The sequence below is a fragment of the Centruroides vittatus genome, unplaced genomic scaffold (assembly GCF_030686945.1).
Source record: "Centruroides vittatus isolate TY-2023 unplaced genomic scaffold, ASM3068694v2 contig_19, whole genome shotgun sequence".
NCBI classification, from domain to species: Eukaryota; Metazoa; Arthropoda; class Arachnida; order Scorpiones; family Buthidae; genus Centruroides; species Centruroides vittatus.
Window position 1 is genome coordinate 1513134 of NW_027121169.1, and position 18864 is coordinate 1531997.

Sequence of the window (18864 nt, forward strand, 5' to 3'; positions counted from 1 at the left end):
GGACCTACAATAAGAGGCCTGGTTGACGAGGTCGGGCCCTCAAGTGTCCTGTTTCATCATATGACCAATATTACCTATAATAAATTACAAAATAAAAAACAGACACAATTTTAACTGATATAAACGCTTACTCTTTAGTTTTTAACCCTTTATTTAAACCAGTGGTTCCCAACCTTTTCTAGGATGCGGAACACTTTTGTGAGCAATTTTCTTTAGCGGAACACTTACTTAAGTTAATATGAAATACATAAGCTTGTCATCAGTTATTTTATTAGAATTGAGCAGTTATAATTCAAAATCTCTACTCATATTAGAATTGGCGTTAATAATAACGCCAATTCTAAGACAGGAAAAAAATATACCTAAATAACTTTAATGGGAAACTTGTGCCTAATGTTTTTTACATATTTCATTCAGTTTTTATCATTGCCTTTATCTTATTCGAAACAGTAGTACACTCCATAAGTACGAGTCGTACATATATATTTAAGTTTATGAAAATTTTATGATTTTAATTTTTTGATATTCGGCGGCTCGAATACGATTGTACACTTTCCGATTTGCGACTAAATCTGCGGAACACTTGGGAGATGCTTACGGAACACCAGTGTTCCGCGGAACACCGGTTGGGAACCACTGATTTAAACGTTTCTAAACAAGACAAAATATTCTGTAGCGATCAGTGAAATTCATTTCTAAACATTTTTTATTTTGCTTTCTTGGCTGTTACATATACACAACAAAGGAAAGCATTGACCTTCGGAGTTTTTGAAAATCTTCACGTTTTGAGACCTCCCGAACCCAAAAGAGTCAAAAAAGGAAAAAATATTCCGTGTATGTGTGTGTTGGTGTCTATAAGAAACGAGATTTGGCATGATAGTTCGCGTATACGAAGCATTGATGCTATTAAATGTTGGTTGGTAAAGGTTAAAAGAGTGGTTAGACAGAGAGGTGTCATGTATCGTATCTCGAGAGTGATCGAACTTAATGAAGATGTTATTCGTTACATTTACAATTTTTTTAAATATAAAACTTATCTCTACCCTCAAAATTAATATTTTTGCCATTCGATAATAATTATAAATATAAAAAGTTATAAGTAAAGGTTTCTTCTAATAGTGAAGCATTTTTTTTTACTCTTTTCTCTGTGTGGGCTTAAGAGGGTCTCTTTTAGCAAAGCCATTATGGGTTTGGCCAGACCCACAATGGGGCGGTCGGGTAGTGAGGAACAGAGGCCGACACGTCCAGTAGGACCACCCCCGAAATATTTCTGGAGATTTTTCGACCCGTCCGGATTCAATTCCAGGTCCTCCAGAGGGGTAGTGCTGTATATATTTATGTATTGTACATATTCTCTGTATATGTATTTGTTTGTTTTTCTTTTAAATAAATGCGATGCAGGCGCCCTTGAATCCCTACCTCTTTCACCACTGTCCTTTCAACCTTTTCCTTCTCCTTCACTCTCACCTCTTCGCTCACCTTTCAACCTCTCTTTTCCTTTTCCGGCTGTGGGGCTATACCTCTGAGTGCGGCCCTTCTCCATCCTAACTCATGTCATGCCACCGTAACCGCTCGGCCATCCGGCTCCTAATAGTGAGATTTAGTGGTGTGACTAGAGGGTCGACACCTCTTTAGTGCCTTGTCAGGACTGACACCACTGTGTCTTCCAGTGGCGTGCCGTGACATTTGATGATAGGGAAGCTGTGTTTCTGTAAGAAGCCGACTTACAGGGGCAATCAATTAATTGCGCGTCAGGACCAGTTCGTATTCGTTTGTTCGATAAACCAGTAAAAACTGTATACTTCTTTAAATGTATTTTTAATAGATTATCTGACGTACTTAATAAATAAGAAAGTTCAATATAATTACCTCCGTTATTACATTCAATAAATTCCCTATGCCCTCTAAATGCCAATTCTTGCTTTGAGAAAAAACATATAACATCTATTAATTTAGATATATCTATTAATCGTAATTATCTCGTTATAATTTTCAATATTTATTTTATATTGTCTACCAATGTTAAATTCTATTCTATTTTGATTTCCAAATTGCTTCAATTTTACGAAAGAATTGTCATTCGTCATAAATTTTATCGTCAAAATGTCGAAATTTTTTTGTTGACGTATTTATATTTAATTTAGGCATTGGTCTTTCTCTTTTAATAATGTTTTTTTTTTTCATTATATGGTCTTGAGCCAAAACTTTTTTAAAATAAATTTTTGAATCACTAGCTACGATATAAGGGCTAAAATTAAAATTATCAGAAAAACTTACTTGGTAAAACAAAATGTGTGAGGAATATACATGCCTAGTACAAAAAATTCTTCAATTGTACGAATATACTTTTAAAGAAACTTATAATTAAATATAACTTTGTGAAGAAACGTACATAAAAATAACAAAATATTCTTTACTTTTTAAATCTTAAAACAGTCCACTTAGTGAAATAGCTCCCTACGAGTGGCTAATGAATGGAATCGGAGACTGTCCAGGTAGGTGTGTGCGTGCCAAATCCCGATGGTGCCGATACCGGTCAATGTCAAATGCCTCTTTTGTCGCATCACTAGTATATATCAAAGGACGCGACAGGGTTGTTGTAAATTTTAAACGTTTCTCATCATATTAGATTTTTACAGCTATGTTAAACTTAACAGATTGTCCATCGTTCGTTTTCTAACTAATTCGTTTTATGACCGAGTGTTCACGGAAATTTCCAAAATTTACAGCTTTTCGGTCACTCTCATTGAACAGGAAAAATTTGTCTTTATTACATCTAATATTATGAAGAGATCAGACCCCACTGTACTCGACAAGAGATTGGTTCAGTTAAGCTTCTGTTTAAGTAAAATTTCGGCTCTTTCATCGGGGTTTTGTTTATGTTTCTAATTCCCTAATCGCTTAATTATTTAACTACTTCTTAAGTAGAAATAAGTCGAAACTAGTTACTTTGTATTTGAATATCTGTAGTCTTGGGAAAGAAGTGGAAAGAAATTTTTATGACAACCGATACGTAAATCGTAAATTTAAGGAAAATAAATTCTACAGATTTTTTTGTACCATTGCACGTCTCATTCATTAAATTTGGTTGTAAATGATGCTGCCAAAGTAACAGTTAATTTTTTAACACTACTAGAATTGTACACTTTTTTCTGCATCCCCTTACAGATGGGACATACTAAATCGTAATATCACCGGCTTAACATTGAAATCCGTAAGTAATATAAGATGGGAGAGCGGAATAAACGCAGAATAAATATATCAAATATTTTAATGGATTTTTTTAAAACTCCTGTCAACTATACAGAACTATCATAAAAACATGCCAGTAAACTTCTTTCGGTTGGGATAAGTTATAAATCTAGTCTAGGGTGGGCAACCTTTTTTATAACACGGGCCAGAATAAATTTTACGTTTTTTTCCGCGCCGTAGTAGTTAATTGACGCCTTCTTGTGACTTGTAATTTTTTTAGTCTGCAAATATGAAATAAATAAATAAAAAGTTAATTACTACATTTATTTCTCTTATCGTCTTCGAAAATTACAAAGAATTGGAAAAATAACTATTAATTAGTTATTTTTCCAATTTAATAATCTATTAAAGATCTCGCGGGCCGGATAGAAACTTTTCGCGAGCCGTAGCTGGCCCGCGGGCCGGGGGTTGCCCGCCGTTGATCTAGTCTACTCATGATTCACATAATCGGGCGAGGGCGGCCGAATATCTAGCAGGCAGGCGGCTAACAGCCAAGAACCGGTCCGGGATATAAAATTAGAAGCTTTATGTGTGAAGCGTCCACCAGCTACACTGGGTGACGTTGGTGCTCTGTAAACCGCATGTGCCAATGCCTATATAATCTGGCTGATTGGAAACTGACACGGTTTCGACACTCCTTCCGCCACTGAATTATTCGAATATACAATAGCAATCTTATCGTTTTTTTCACATGTAGTATAGAAATTTGTAAAAGATACATAATGCAGTTATAATAAAAGATTAATTTTAATTAATGCAAAGTACGTACGTTAAAATATGAAAATTTATATTTTATAAAATACAAGGGAAGGTCATTGGAAGGTGGAATCGGCGCTTCCATCGCTTCCAATGACGGCACGCCACTGGTGTCTTCTAGGGTAGACACAGAAACCTTAATGGCCGCAAATTCAAGATTCGCGCAAACGGTCACGTGCGCGGGTGATCGGATTCGGGATGGAGGAGGGTTGAGAGACGGATCGGAAGTGAATCACTCGGATACAGGATTAACAAACTAAAATAACCGATTTAATTCAACAAAAAGGTATACATAGCTCTATGCTATCGAATAACGGTCCAGAGAGCAGTGGCGTAGCTAGGGGGTGTGGTAGGTGCGGTCCGCACCGGGCCCCTGGAAAACGATAGGTTCATGGGGCCCCAAAATCACGAAAAAAAGACCCGAAAAATTTTTTCGGGGGCCCACAAATCTGGTTCCGCACCGGGCCCGGAGAATCCTAGCTACGCCACTGCGAGAGAGAGAGAGAGAGTTTACAACAAACCGCCAGTTGGTATATCTACCTTTGATGCACTTCATTGGGCGGACTTCCGGATCGCTGACTTGTCGGTCGGTGGGAGCGGTTGGGGAGGAGTTAAGTTTACTTCTTTTCCTATGGTGATCGGATATAATAATGAATAACTGGAGAACTGGATATAATAATCCGGGGAGTTCGAAGGTGTCAAAAAACAAAGTATGAAATCCTTGATAGCCTGGACGACGACGATACTCTCCTTTTTTTTCCGGGGAACTTTGTTGATGCGCTCGCAAACTCTCGACGACCTCTTGTCCTTGAGTCACTTCTTTTTATATTCCAAATCACATCACGTTATCCTTTTTTCACCAATCGTGAATTTTTGCTATTAGTTCCCAGTAACACATTCGATGAGTTCCCTGGGAAAGGAAACGACTCCGGGGGAGAGATGCGATCATTCTCCGGTAATAAAATTGTAAAACTCGAAAGGCGAAAAATGAATTTTCTCTCAAAATTTCGTCAAGACTGGTTTCTCACAGTGGTATTTATCACGTCTTTCCTAATTATCCTCAATTAACAAAGACCAAGACTAAAACTGTTCACTTTATTTCGCCCATTTAACAATGCATTTCGGATTGGTAATTTTCCAATCTCTCTTCAGGCTCAGGCTTCAGTGTTTAAAGTTGTTGTCTACAATATAAAACAAAAGCTCAGTTTATTGTTAATATACTTTTGTTATCCAGAATGATGGATATAGTGCACAACCTGTACACATTCTAATGGTGCAGTTTCTACATATCAGTCTGTTTCACTTACTGGCATGTTTTCTTTGTCTATTTTTTGATGAAAAAATGCAACACTTCCCCATTATGAAAATATTGTTATATTGAGGGTCAAGTACAGGTAGTACACTTACCACTTTAAACTTTTATCTTACTTTCTTTATAATAATTAAATAAAATCTAGAAAATAGCTAAAGTTGAGTTGAAACAGTCTAGGTTTATATAACTTATCTAATCGCTTAAATCTCAAATCTAGGTACATACAAACAAAGTAAATGTAGATGAGAAAAATAGATTCAAAGGATCAGCGAGTAGATCCTTTGAATTACTAATTCTCTGATATGCAGCGTAGACTGCAAAAACTTTAGGAAACGTGATACCCTTGCTCCAGTGGTCATTATAAGACGAGTGAAGGTTACCAAGCCATAAAATCTCTAGTTTTTTTAGTACATTACAAATTGATAAGTGTTGGGTCAATATTTTAATTATTCTTTCATCTATTAGTTTCAACTAAACATCAAATAGTTTTACACGATAAATCATGATATTTTTTATGAATTGCTAGTCTCGCGATGAATATGGCGCTTATGAGAATCATTAATTAATCTGTGTTCTACAGTGAATCGTATCAGATACGGAACCACTAATGGCCAAGTGAATAAAACTACTGTAGTTGGTCGTGGGTTCAAGCCTGGTCAATGAACTAGCCACGTGTAGTTTTCCGGCTTTTCATCACTTTTGCAACACCTAAATAGGGGCCAGTTTCCCATAGAAAGTCCCCAGGAGAAATCCTCTTGGTAGATCGCCCACGTGTCGCGTTGCCATATACAAAACAAGCAAACATATCAACCTTGCATTGTGGACGTATGAAACACTAAGAAAAACCTTTGATTTTCAGTAATGTGCTTATACCTACTACTGAAAATTATGGTGAAAGTTGTGCTTCTCGTACATTTCGTACTCGTGCTATTTCTTTAAGCTTTGCCGAAAAGTGTATAGGATTTAAAGAACAGTGAACAATACAAATCCTAAAAAATTTTGTAATTTTGTATTTTGTATAATAAACTGATTTTAGTCTGATCCTTCTTGTTCTTCATAAAGATATTACTAAGGATTGAGTTCTTTATGAGGAATACTATAAAAAATTTTAATACTGCATAACTCTCAAAATTTGAATTTTTTAATTAATCTTCTGCTAAAAATACATTTTGTTAATAATTGCATGTTTTTATGATATTATTTAGTTGAAATTATAAAATGGAAACTTTTGAAATATTTATTCGCCAGATGGCAGCACTATCGTTTTAGAAAAGTAAAATATTGCCATTTAAGAATTAATTAGTTTCATTATCATTTTAGCGTTTTGTTTTTATTATTTCCTTAAAAATAAAAAAATCTCTTTTCAACAGTAAAATGGGATCTGATTCATTATAAATAAAAAAGAAATTCGGGATATAATAACGTATAAATCCAAGGGTAGAAATAAATCTATAAATTATAAACTCCGTAGACTACTGCCATCTGGTGAATAAAAAAGTTATAAGTACGTGTTCATTTAATAAATTCTAAAATAAATGAAAAAACAAATATTTTAAATTTTATTTGATTTTATTAAGTTTGCTGTAATTACGTGCTAATATAATAAAAATTATTAACAAATGATTACAATACAATGTTCAATGATGACAAAAAAAAAATGAATACAAATTTAATAATCGATAATTAAAAATGCCAGATAACGACATCTTATGGAGAAAAATGGCATTAAAATTTCAACAATTTTAAATTATTTTATTCATTGTATATCTAACGGTCATATTTAAATTTCTGGACAGCAGTTTGAAAAAATTGTAGACCTGTAAATTCCCACTGTCTTCTGTCTGTCCTTCCTTAATCTCGAAACCAGAGGGCCAAGCTGAGGGCCAAGAAAGTATGATGTATGTACTGTACAGTACAGGGCAAGACACTACAAATTCGAGGTAGAGCGCATATATTTTAAATTAAATAAATTTAACAAATCTAACAAGGAAAGTTACGTAACTTTCCCGGCTGTTATCAGTCTTTATTTAAAAAACTTTTAGGCAAAAAAAAATAAAATTACGTATGGCGCCATCTGTTATCAGATTTTATTGTAAAAACTTCTTATATTTTTAATTACGATAAAATGGCAATAAGCTTACTTTTGAGGAAAGGGGTGAGTTTTATAAAAGAGCGTAAATGTTAATAACGAATAAAATCTCCATTAAGTCCTACTCCTCTCGAGATAAATGATTCCCTTCTATCTCTCCACCCACTCGACCGTTCACCACCAAAATTTAATATCACCAATGCCCCTCATATAGGAGCCACCATGCCAAATTTCGTTGATTAAGCTTCACCCCATCCTGAGATATTAAGCGAAATATACACCAACACACACACACACATGCATACATATCCACTGAATTCTTTTGCTTTTTTTTTAATTTTTAAATTCAGGAGGTCTCAAAACGTGGAGATTTGCAAATAATTTATAAAATTAATTAAACAGTTTCATAATTAAGTACATGTATAATTTTACATACTTCTGAGATTAATTACTTATTACAATATACATTCACATTTAAATAACTAATCATTCGATTTGTAGAACTTGTGTAAATGTTAATTATAGTATCACTAATATGTTAAATGATACAGTAATATCAAAATTCTCATAAATTACTATGATATTTGATACTGATGTAAATCGAAGTATCGAATACAGGCGAAGTTAATACCCCCTGTTTTTAGATGATTCAACACACTTGATCCATTTAAATGTTATTTTATATGGGTCTAAAATAGCTATAAATACCAAAACTTTGCTTGTAAATACACCAGACCTCATTAAAGTAATTAAAATATAAAAAGCCTAAGAGCTTTAATAGAAATATATGATAAATCGTTCTTCAGTTACTAAAGTATATCTGAATTAATCACCAACGTAAAACTATCAAAAATTTTATTTAAAAAAATCCAAATATCTTGCATAATATTGGTCTAAATAATTTTTTGAATTGTTATATTACAAACGAAGTTTTTTAAACGATATTTCTCTACGACGATCATTTCTTGAAAACGTGACTGACAGACATTCCACAAATGAGATTTCTACAGATATTAAATGTCTCAGTCACGTTCTCAAAAATGTTCATCAGAGAAGAATGATATTTAACGTATTTTCTGTGCATATTTAATTATAAAACATGTATCTTTGAGCTATTTTACTCAGAATTTCTTGAGAATTTGTCTGTCAGTCACGTTTTCAAGAAATGCCCGTCAAAAGAGAATAATATTTAGGGAATTTAATTGTATATAAACAATGATTTTTGAGCCAAAAACTAGGCATTCCAACTTAACATTTATGTAATTTTTCATAATTTTTAAAGTATATATAATTTATTAACAAAACTATGTCTTAAAAACATTTCAGTTTGAAATTTAAAATTTATTACTATTATTATTTTTTCATATTTTTTGTACACAGAGAGCAATAGATCATTAAAATTTATTACGGGTCTTACAATATCCATTACTTTAAGAAATACGGTGATAAAAGTTTAAAAATGAAAATACAATAAATCAAATGAATTCTGGAAGATGGGAAAGGGTCATAAAAGTGTAGACAGGAGATTCTTTGATTGACAAACCTCTGGTAAAAAATAAAAATATTTAAAAAATGAAAGTAAGGAGACAATCTAGAAGCTCTTCCTTTGGAATATATTCCATTAATGTAAGCATTAACTGAAGAAAATAAAAATGCAAACCTGTAGAAAGATATAAAAAATATCATTTTATAAAGTAACATATTGTGAATGCACACGTTACTGTTTGTAGTTGGTTCTTTCTCTGCCTGCTGATTGTATTTTAATAATTAATTCCTTTGCTTCATAAAGTTTCCCAATGTTGACAATCAATTTATTATTACTGAATATCTGCTTCATCTTTTCTTTTTTTTTTTTTTTTTTGTTTCTGTGTACTCATAAATATTTTCCTCGCCTACCTCACCCCTATAAACCTTATTACTTTGATTCATTTTATTAAATCAATCTCGATACGTTTAAAACCAAAATATATATATATATATATGTAATAAAAATAGTTTTAAAATTGATCAACAGATGGCAGTGTGTGTTTTTAGTTGTTATAATTAAAATAATATTTTAAAAATTACAGCATTAACTTTAAATTACCGCATTCTAAACTAACTTTTTTAAACCAATAAGGTAAAGAAATTTTAATTTTAAATTTGTAAATAACGGTTTTCGAAAAATTTTAGAAAGAAATTGTTACATAATAATGAAATAAATTGGTTATTTATTACGCCATGCATCGTCGTGGCGTCGACGCGCGCCTACCAGGCGCGACGCGTTGCGTACTATATAATTCTCTAGATTAATAAATTAAGACGAATTTTTTTATGCATTTTGGAGCATAAAGCTTATAACATTTTTTAAAAAATATCAAAAATAACAAAATGGGATATATTTTAAAAGAGAATAAAACATTTAATTTTGGAGCGACGCGTCGCGCTGCGCTATGAGAGTAACGCGCGTTTATTGATTATCAATGTTGAAAGTTGCACTGTGACGCGTAGACACGAGAAAGGTTTTATGTCGCGAGCCAAATTCTTTAAAAGCTTGCTGAAATATTTTAAAACTTAAAAAATGCAGTTAAAAAAGTAGATTTTACAAATATTTTTTAGAACAAATAATTTCGACGGGAGTCATCGCGAATCAAAAAACCTCCTTAAATTTATATTAAAATTATTTTTTTTAAATGAAATTTTTAAAATAGAATTTCACAAATTTTCTTTAAAATACATAATTTTAAAATTTCTAGAATTATTTTTTAAAATTTTAAATATTTAAATAAATTTATAACGAAATGTCGATGCTTCGCGCATCCCTTTAAAAACGACGTCGTTTACAAGCAAAAGAACAAACATGGTATATAAAAAGTTCACTTTTATAAATAATATATAAGATTTTCCAACTCCCAAAATCTACTTAAAATTAATAAATACAGAAAATAATTTATTAAAATGTGTAAAAAATCAAAAATATATAATCTTTATCGTATCATTTCATTCGTTTAAGATGGAGTGATGCGGATGGATTAGAATAAAATATAGGGCACTGAACGTGCTAAAATGGATAAAACAAAGAAGAATGCAACGTATCCGAGGTATTTTTATAAAGAAAATCAAGTTATCAGCCTTGTGGCTTGACAATTTTCACCTTGGAAATGATGTAACGTTACGAGAATTGCATCCTAGTATAGCTAAGGATAATGGATTTGCCCTTGGTAACCCAAAGTATTAAACTGATCACCATAATTCCTCTCAGCCTATTATTTCGATCCGTTTGGCAGAAAAGGGATTAACTTAACATAAATATTATAATTTCGAGCTATAAATTCTCCCCCTTTTATATAATAAATTTAAGATAAAGTTAGAGGGAAGTCGAATTTATTTATATATTTTATTTTCATATTTTTAAAAGTAAATAGTATATAATAGTATTCGTCTAAAACTATTCGTTAGTAAGTAATTTAATTTGCATAATTAAATTTTTTAGGAAAGAGAAAAATTCCTCTTCTCCTCTTAGAAAAGAGGAGGAGGGGGAAAACAAGAACAAAATTGAAAATATTTTTAGCTAAAGGCAGAATTTCATCTTTATTTTTTAAAATTTAAAATCAATTATTATATTAAAAGCCTTAAAAAATTAAAATTTATTTGATAATTCATTCAATATAAAATTTTTTAAAATGTATTTATTTTACTGTCAACGAAATTATTATAATTAAATTTAATTGTTTAAAGTAATAAAAAGAGTAAAAAAAATTGTTTAATGTAAGATTTATTTGGATTGTTTTGAATTTCTTTTAGAAAATTTCTCAAGATTTAATTAATGATTTAAGCGTTAACAAGTTAATAAAATTGCTTTCATTTTCTAAAAAATTCCAATTGTTAATATACGAAAATATTTTGGAGGTTTTCTCTTTTTTAATGAAAATTTATTAATTTATTCCGATTTTTGGAGAATTTTTACGTTATTTTTTTTTTAGATTTAAAGTGATAATTTATTAATTTTTTACGATTTTAAGATTTGAAGTAAAGATTTATTAATTTATTGCAATATTTTGGAGACTTTTTAAAAGATTTTTTCGGGTTATAAGCTGCTAACATATAAAGAAAATCTACCAACCAGTTGCATAACGTTCCGGGAAAAAACATTTAAAAATTTCTGTGGCGCCATCTGTTGCGATATTTTATTTAAAAACTTTTTATATTATTAATTGTTAAAAAATGGCAAAAATCTTAATTGTGAGAGTATAAACGATTTTATAAAAACTTTGTAAATGCTAATAACAAGTAAAAGGTTCAGTAAGTCCGACCGTATTCAGGATATGACACGTAACATCCTCTATCTCCCTAACCCCTTGACCTTTAACCACCAAAATTTAGTAGCATCAAACCCTTAAATTCAGAAACCTCCCTGCAAAATTTCAGAAATTTTCCACAAAATGCACAGGAGTTATTAAGCTTTAAATCGGGTAAATGAAATCGTCCCCGCATCCATATTAACATCCATACAGAAAAAACTCCAAATCTTTTCGCAAAAAATTCTTCTCAAATATCTAAATATTTTTTTTAGATTTTAAAGTAAATATTTGAATTTTTTAGAAGACAAAATAATTAAGTATTTAACCGTTAAAGCAGTAGATACCTTTTGTTTATTCGAGATTTTATTGATGATTTTTTAAGAATATATTAGAAATAAAGGGGGTCAAGTGAATATTGCAATTGGCTGGTTTGGCATTGGAGCGAAAGTAGACAATTTACCTGTAATTTGCATGTAAATTGTCAGTATCTAAGGCCAGTTTATAACTCGACAAGTCGTTAAAGTCGCTTCCATAAAATTTTCTTAAATAAAATCCATGGTAAAGTATCAAAATAGTTTCTTTTTCTTCTTGTTAAAGTGCATTTCTCTTTGCTCTTTTATTGTTACTTTATATTCCCAGATTCTTACTTGTTTTATTGCAAGTCAAAGAAAACTTCCCTCCCCTCTCTCTTTTCTCCCTTCTTTCAACAATGTCTTCATATGACTCTAAGAAAATTTATATATATATTATTTTTTTATTTTTAAAAATATTATAATAATAAATTATGCTTAAATTTAAAGTGAAAAATATTCTAAAAACATTGCTTTTTTTAATAGAATTCTTGTATATATGAATCTGAATTTTCTTAGTTGTAACATTTTTAAATTTCTTTCTGGAATGTTTTAAGTTTATTTTTTTGTAAAAATTTAAGGAATTTTTTAGGAAAATATCTAAATAATTTTAAATATTTTACATAATATTTTTTAAAATTGATTTTTTTTGTAATTTTTATGATTCTTTTCTGAAATTTTTTACATTTGTGAAATATTTTATACAATGAATTTTAGAATATGTTAAATCTATTTTTTATTTAAACATTTTCCAGATCGTCTTATAAAATTAAAAAGAAAAAACTTTTTATAGATTTAAAAATTTCTCTAGATATTTAAACTTTAGCCAACTTCAAGAGAAATTAATTTTAAAAATCTATTATAAGAAATTATAATTAAATTAATCCGATAGATTTATCTAAAATTGTTTTTTCTAGATGCAATGAAATTTTTTCCAGGTTCAAGCTGAAGGAAAGATCCTGTATTGAATCAATTGAATGCTATATCAATGGGGAGGTTAAGAGTTTTCTTACGTGGTATTTTTTGGATTTAGACTTTGTAAGATTGGCGTAATCACTGTTGGGAATTGTGTCAAAAATGTTGGAATTTTAGTATGAAGTTGTATTGAGGAGTGAATTCGATTAGAAAAAGAATTACTTGAATGTAAGAATTTCTTTACTTTATCCTCTTTATGCTCTTCTATCCATACTTTCCTTTATCGTATCTTGGGTTTTCTATAATAAACTTCCTTAAAATTTCATTAAAAAGTTAATTTTATTCATAAAATTAGCTGTTTTTTAAGCGTATTTTTGGAAAAATTATCAAAAAATTCTCTTAAATATTTTTGTTTTAATATACAAAGATGCTTTGGGTGTATACTTCTAAGGAATTTACATCAAATGTAAATTCCTTAGAAAAATTCATGTATTAAAATGCGATTTTTTGAAGTGATTCGATTGGTTTTTTTAGAATTTTTACGTAGGATATGCATTAAAATTTTTTAAAAATTTTTCAAAAAATCAAATCTTGTAATTTCCTCAGGAAAAAATTCCAAAAATCTCACTTTAATATAAAAATATTTAGAGATTTTTAAATAAGATTTTGGTCTTTTTACATAAGATATAGGACAAATTAATTTTTTTTTTAATTTCCAAAAAATTCCCTTTTAATTCTTGGAATTTTTCAAAAAAAAGTTTTAAAATTCATTTATTTTTATTTTTATTTTTCATCATTAAAAATTTTTCATTATATGAAAACGTCTACGTAATTAAATTATGCTTTTTTTGAAGACCTTTTCTTCAGTATTTTAGAGCTAAAAATAAGAAAATTTCTTGATTATTTTAAGTAATTTTCAATTAATTAAATTAATTCTTCTCTAATGATTAAAATTTATAATAATAATAATTGTGTTTTCTGGGATATTTTTTCTAATCAATTGCAGCTTAATTTCTAAAAATACAATAAAATATTTTTTTATGAAATGTTTTTGAAATTTGATAAAAACACATTTGATAATTTGTAGTAATTTTATATTATTTTTGTGATTTTTTTGTTAACTTTATTTTTTTCTTATTTTTTAATTAATTGGAAATTAATGGAAGTAATGTGATTTTTTTAAATAACGTACTTTTTATAGTTTTAGATAAAAATCCGTAATATTTATTTTAATAATTAAAAATTTAAAAATAAAAATAAATATCACGAGGACGCTGCCATTTTAGAGAGTCACTTAGAGTAATTTCGCCTCGATTTAACTAATAAATTTTACCTAGAAAATAATAAAAATTATAGAATATAATAAAAATTGCATAATTTTAAACGTTTTAATTAAAAATTTACTGATATTTATTTTTAAAAATTTAAATTTTGCAAAGAAATTCAGGCTAAGTCGTAATTATGTTTCCATCTTCTAACATCGTGTAGTCAGATTCTTCCTTGATTTTATTTATAAAATTTATGTAAAAATGAAAAAAAATTAAATTATATTACAAAAAGATAATAAAATTTTCATATTTTTAAATAAAATTTACCGATATTTAATTTTAAAAAATTAAAATTTAGGAAAAACTCAAGAAATATCATGAAGATGCTACAATTTTCCAACACGATTACAGGATTTTATTTATGGTTTAAATAATAAAATTTACATAAAAATGAATATAAACGATAAAAAATAATATAACTTTTTAATTTTTAAATAAAATTAACCAATATTTATTTAACAAATTAAAATTAAATAAGAAAATTCAGAAAGTATTGTAAAGATTCTACCATTTACTAATGGCACGTAGCTAAATTCTTTCTTGTTTTAATTAGTAAATTTACTTACAAATAATTTAAAATATATTTATAAATTCGTCTCAGTTATTTAAATTTATTATTAAAAAATAACAATTAATTTAATCTTAAAAACTTATTTAAAAACATTTAAAATATGTAGCATTGTTTTGAAGATTTTTATTTGATTACACTCCAATTTATTTATCTAATTCAAATATTTATCCAATTAATGGCATTCTAAGAAAATTTCAATAATTACAGACAATGAGACTTTAAGGTTTCTTGAAATTATGAGTAGATTATCTATTGTTCACCTTTCCCTTCCTTACTTTTGATTACTTTCTCCTTTCATCTGATGCATGTTAAATGATTAGAAAAGGTAAAATAAATATTTCTTTTCATCGCTAAGAATCAATTTTCTAACTTCATTATGTCTTTCGATTCTATTTCGTCTTCTTTTTCTTTTCTTCTCCTTATTTTTTTATTTAGAACTCCTACTAATTAAATATTTTTAATTTAATAAAAAACAGGAATCAATCGTTTCACATTGATTGGGAGAGCTTGAAGAAATTAAATTTTATAACTTGCGAGTTTTATGCATTTTGCACTTAAATTTGTGATTAATGTGATTGTTTTCTATTGAATAGATACTGTTATTTATTATATTCTATATAATGTCATAACAATAAATTTTATGTAATTTTATTGTTTGTAAATTTTATTTTAACTACACGATTTATTCTATTAATTTCAACTAGTAGATCGCGATCTACAATTTGATTTTCGATTTTCAGAGATAAATACGAATTTTCATAACTTAATTACATTGTAATCTATAAGATATTTATTCATCTTAGAAATGAGTTTATTGCCTTTCTTAATCGTGTAGGAAATGTAATATTTTTCGTAAGTTATTACTCAACTTTCATTTCAACTAATTACATTTCTCTTATACTTATCAGTAGTATAGCTTCGATGAAAAAAATAATAACTCGAGTCATTAATATCCATTAAATGCTATAAAATATTACAGCAAAACCCAATAAATATGTTAGAAAATTGGAGCAGAATACTTTCCTGATGTGGATAAGAAGGATGGAACTTACAAGTTTTGATACGAATATAAGTATTTTTAATGGTAAAGAATAGGTCATAGGTCACGAAAGTGGACGAAAGGACACAACCTATCGATCACAAGAATAAAAAAATATATAATTTTTTTATGAGATTTCACTTAAATTGATTCCTTCAACACAGCATCAATTCAATTGAGTTTCAAGGTGAAGCCGAACCTCAGGGTGCCTTTCAAAATTGGCCAAAAGATAAGTCGATAGATTTTAATCGATGTATCTCATAACACTTAAAATTGATGTTTATAAGCCAGGAAGTTGGTAGAATTATATATACATAACTATAAATAATTTAAATTAAAATGTGCTAATTAAAATTAGTGATAAATTGTTCTGCCTCTCTCCATCCCACTTTAATGATAATTAACTAGAAAAAGGAGTCTTCGAAACGATTCTAAGGTTAATAAAAGTAATTAAATGGCTCTAATTTTTATTGTTTTAATTAAAATTATAGCCTAATCAAAAGTGAATAATATAATTAAAAGCTTAATTAGGTAATATAATATTTATGTTAAATGATAGTTAGTTCTATGAAGATTAATCAATGAACATGTAAAATATTTAACAAACTCAAATGGAATTGAATTAAAATTAATGTTGCTTATGAAAATTTTGTTGGAGAGAAAAGTATAATTTCCGAAATCCATAATATTTCCCTCAGTTCTAAATCGATTAACAATTAAGCTACATGTTCTGATTGATTCAATCTCTGTAAATGAATAAATGTATAAGTTTCTACGTGATTTCGACTTGTTTAACTGTTTTAAAATCTACCTTTTTATCAAATTAGTTTCGTGTAGTTATGTCTTATCATCATCATTTATAGATCTACCTCATCATCTATTTTCCTCATCACTTATCTACTTCATCTTAAAGTTTTCTTAATTATCCCACCTATCTGATCATTTTTTCTATCTTGTCTAGTTGGAATGTATTTAGTAATATGCCTCATCATCCTATCCAGTTTACCACATTATCATCTTTCCTCGACTCATGCACTTTATCATCAAATGAAGAATAATTAGCGATAACTTGTCTCATCTACATTAATGAGAGAATAAACTTATCATACTAATTATTTCATCTTTCTAATCATTAATGAGATATGTTTAAAGATATTATTCATCATCTCACTTAAGCAGAAATTGTAATTACAAAGCCAAAGAAAGATAAGATGATGAGGAAGATGAAGGAGGATCTTTAAGTGTATCTCACCAATAATCAGATGTGATGAATTACTAGCGTATAAAGTACATCTGTGAACTTATCTCATAATTGATGAGGAAGATGAGTGATCACACGATAAAATTGTATCTTTACATACAAATCTCAGCATTAACGAGCTGATATTTAGAGCTACATCTTTTTTATCTGAATTATCTCATCTTTTTCATCAATGAGATATATTTAAAGACACATTTCTATCACTTCCTCTTTTCCATATGTTTATAAATATGTCTCATAAAATATATACTGATTTTAATTTTACCTCATTGCTTAATCATTTAATCATTTGAAAATCCGTTATTGATGAGTTGCATTTAAGGATGCACTTTTATCATCTGATCTCTTCATCTTCTTCCTCTTATCTTCCTGATTATGATTCCTGTTTACGTCATATTTCAAAAAAACTAAGAATTTTCTTTTTCCAAAAGCATATATCTGTCAAAACTTTAACATTTTTGAATAGGAAGATCATAAATGTTAAAATATATACAGGAGATATATTTTTTCTTCTACCCTCAGGGAACATTTTTCCATAAGAAATATAAACATTCAAATATATAAATATCACAAAAGAATAAATAAATTTGGTAAATAAACACGATTAAAATTAACATTTATCATCAAATTTAATCAATTAAATATTTTATCATCATTAGATTGTGTCATATTTACTCTACTTCTCTTGCTCTTCTTTCTCATATTCACAGGATATATGAAGAAAATTTAATTTTAATAAAAAAAAAAATTCAATATTTTTTGAAGTTTTATTAAGTATACACTGTAATGTTTAGTTGTAGCACTTATAAGTTAAAGAAAAAGCTTTATCATCAATATTTTTTTAAGAAAAATTGTTGATGTTCTTAATATCCTCCAGGCTAATGTCTATCTCACAAAAATCAATATTAATTCCGACATAAATTTAATGATCAATACAGTAAATTCCCTTACGGTTACAGTAAAATAGAATTACAGTATTTATATAAAATTTATTTTATTTTTTTATCGTAAGAATTTGTATAAATTCGATTCGAAAAGCAGCATCCTAACGAAGAGATAAACTTGATCAAACACATACTCACTAACCAAGTTTATGTGCGCATGCTCTATGGATGTTGGAGAGATGTTACTGTGCAGAGGTCTCCACCCGTGCACGTTGTCGGTCGCTTCTAACGTAACCATGACAACTGCTATACAGATTTCCTTACTCGTTCGTCAGAAACCACCTATATAATATCCAACGGTAGATCAAGCTAACAATATCCATACGCTTAAGAAGCCGCAACATGATTGAGAGAGACATTTCTGACAGTCACGTGTTCTCCCCGCTCTAGGCAGGATGTTCGAGCATGAATGCATTTATCAGGTAAGATTTTCTCCAATTCGCATCATCAGCTTCATCTTCCTCGTCTTTTAAACCAATTTTTTGTATCAATAGAATGTTTGCATCCTCTCAGAATCTTCCGTATCTTTTTGATTAAATTCATGCACTCTTCAAACCGAAAATTAGATTTAAAATCATCAAATTTTTAAAGAATTTAACAGGATTTTCATTTGCATAAGTGAAATTATCGTTTATCACTTTCATTTGATGCAAAATATTCGATAGATTCCGTATTTTGATAGGAGCTAGTGGCTATTAATACTGATTTATCTCACTTAATATTAAATCCTTGCATGCGTTAATGATAATCTCTTAAGTATAGCGTGT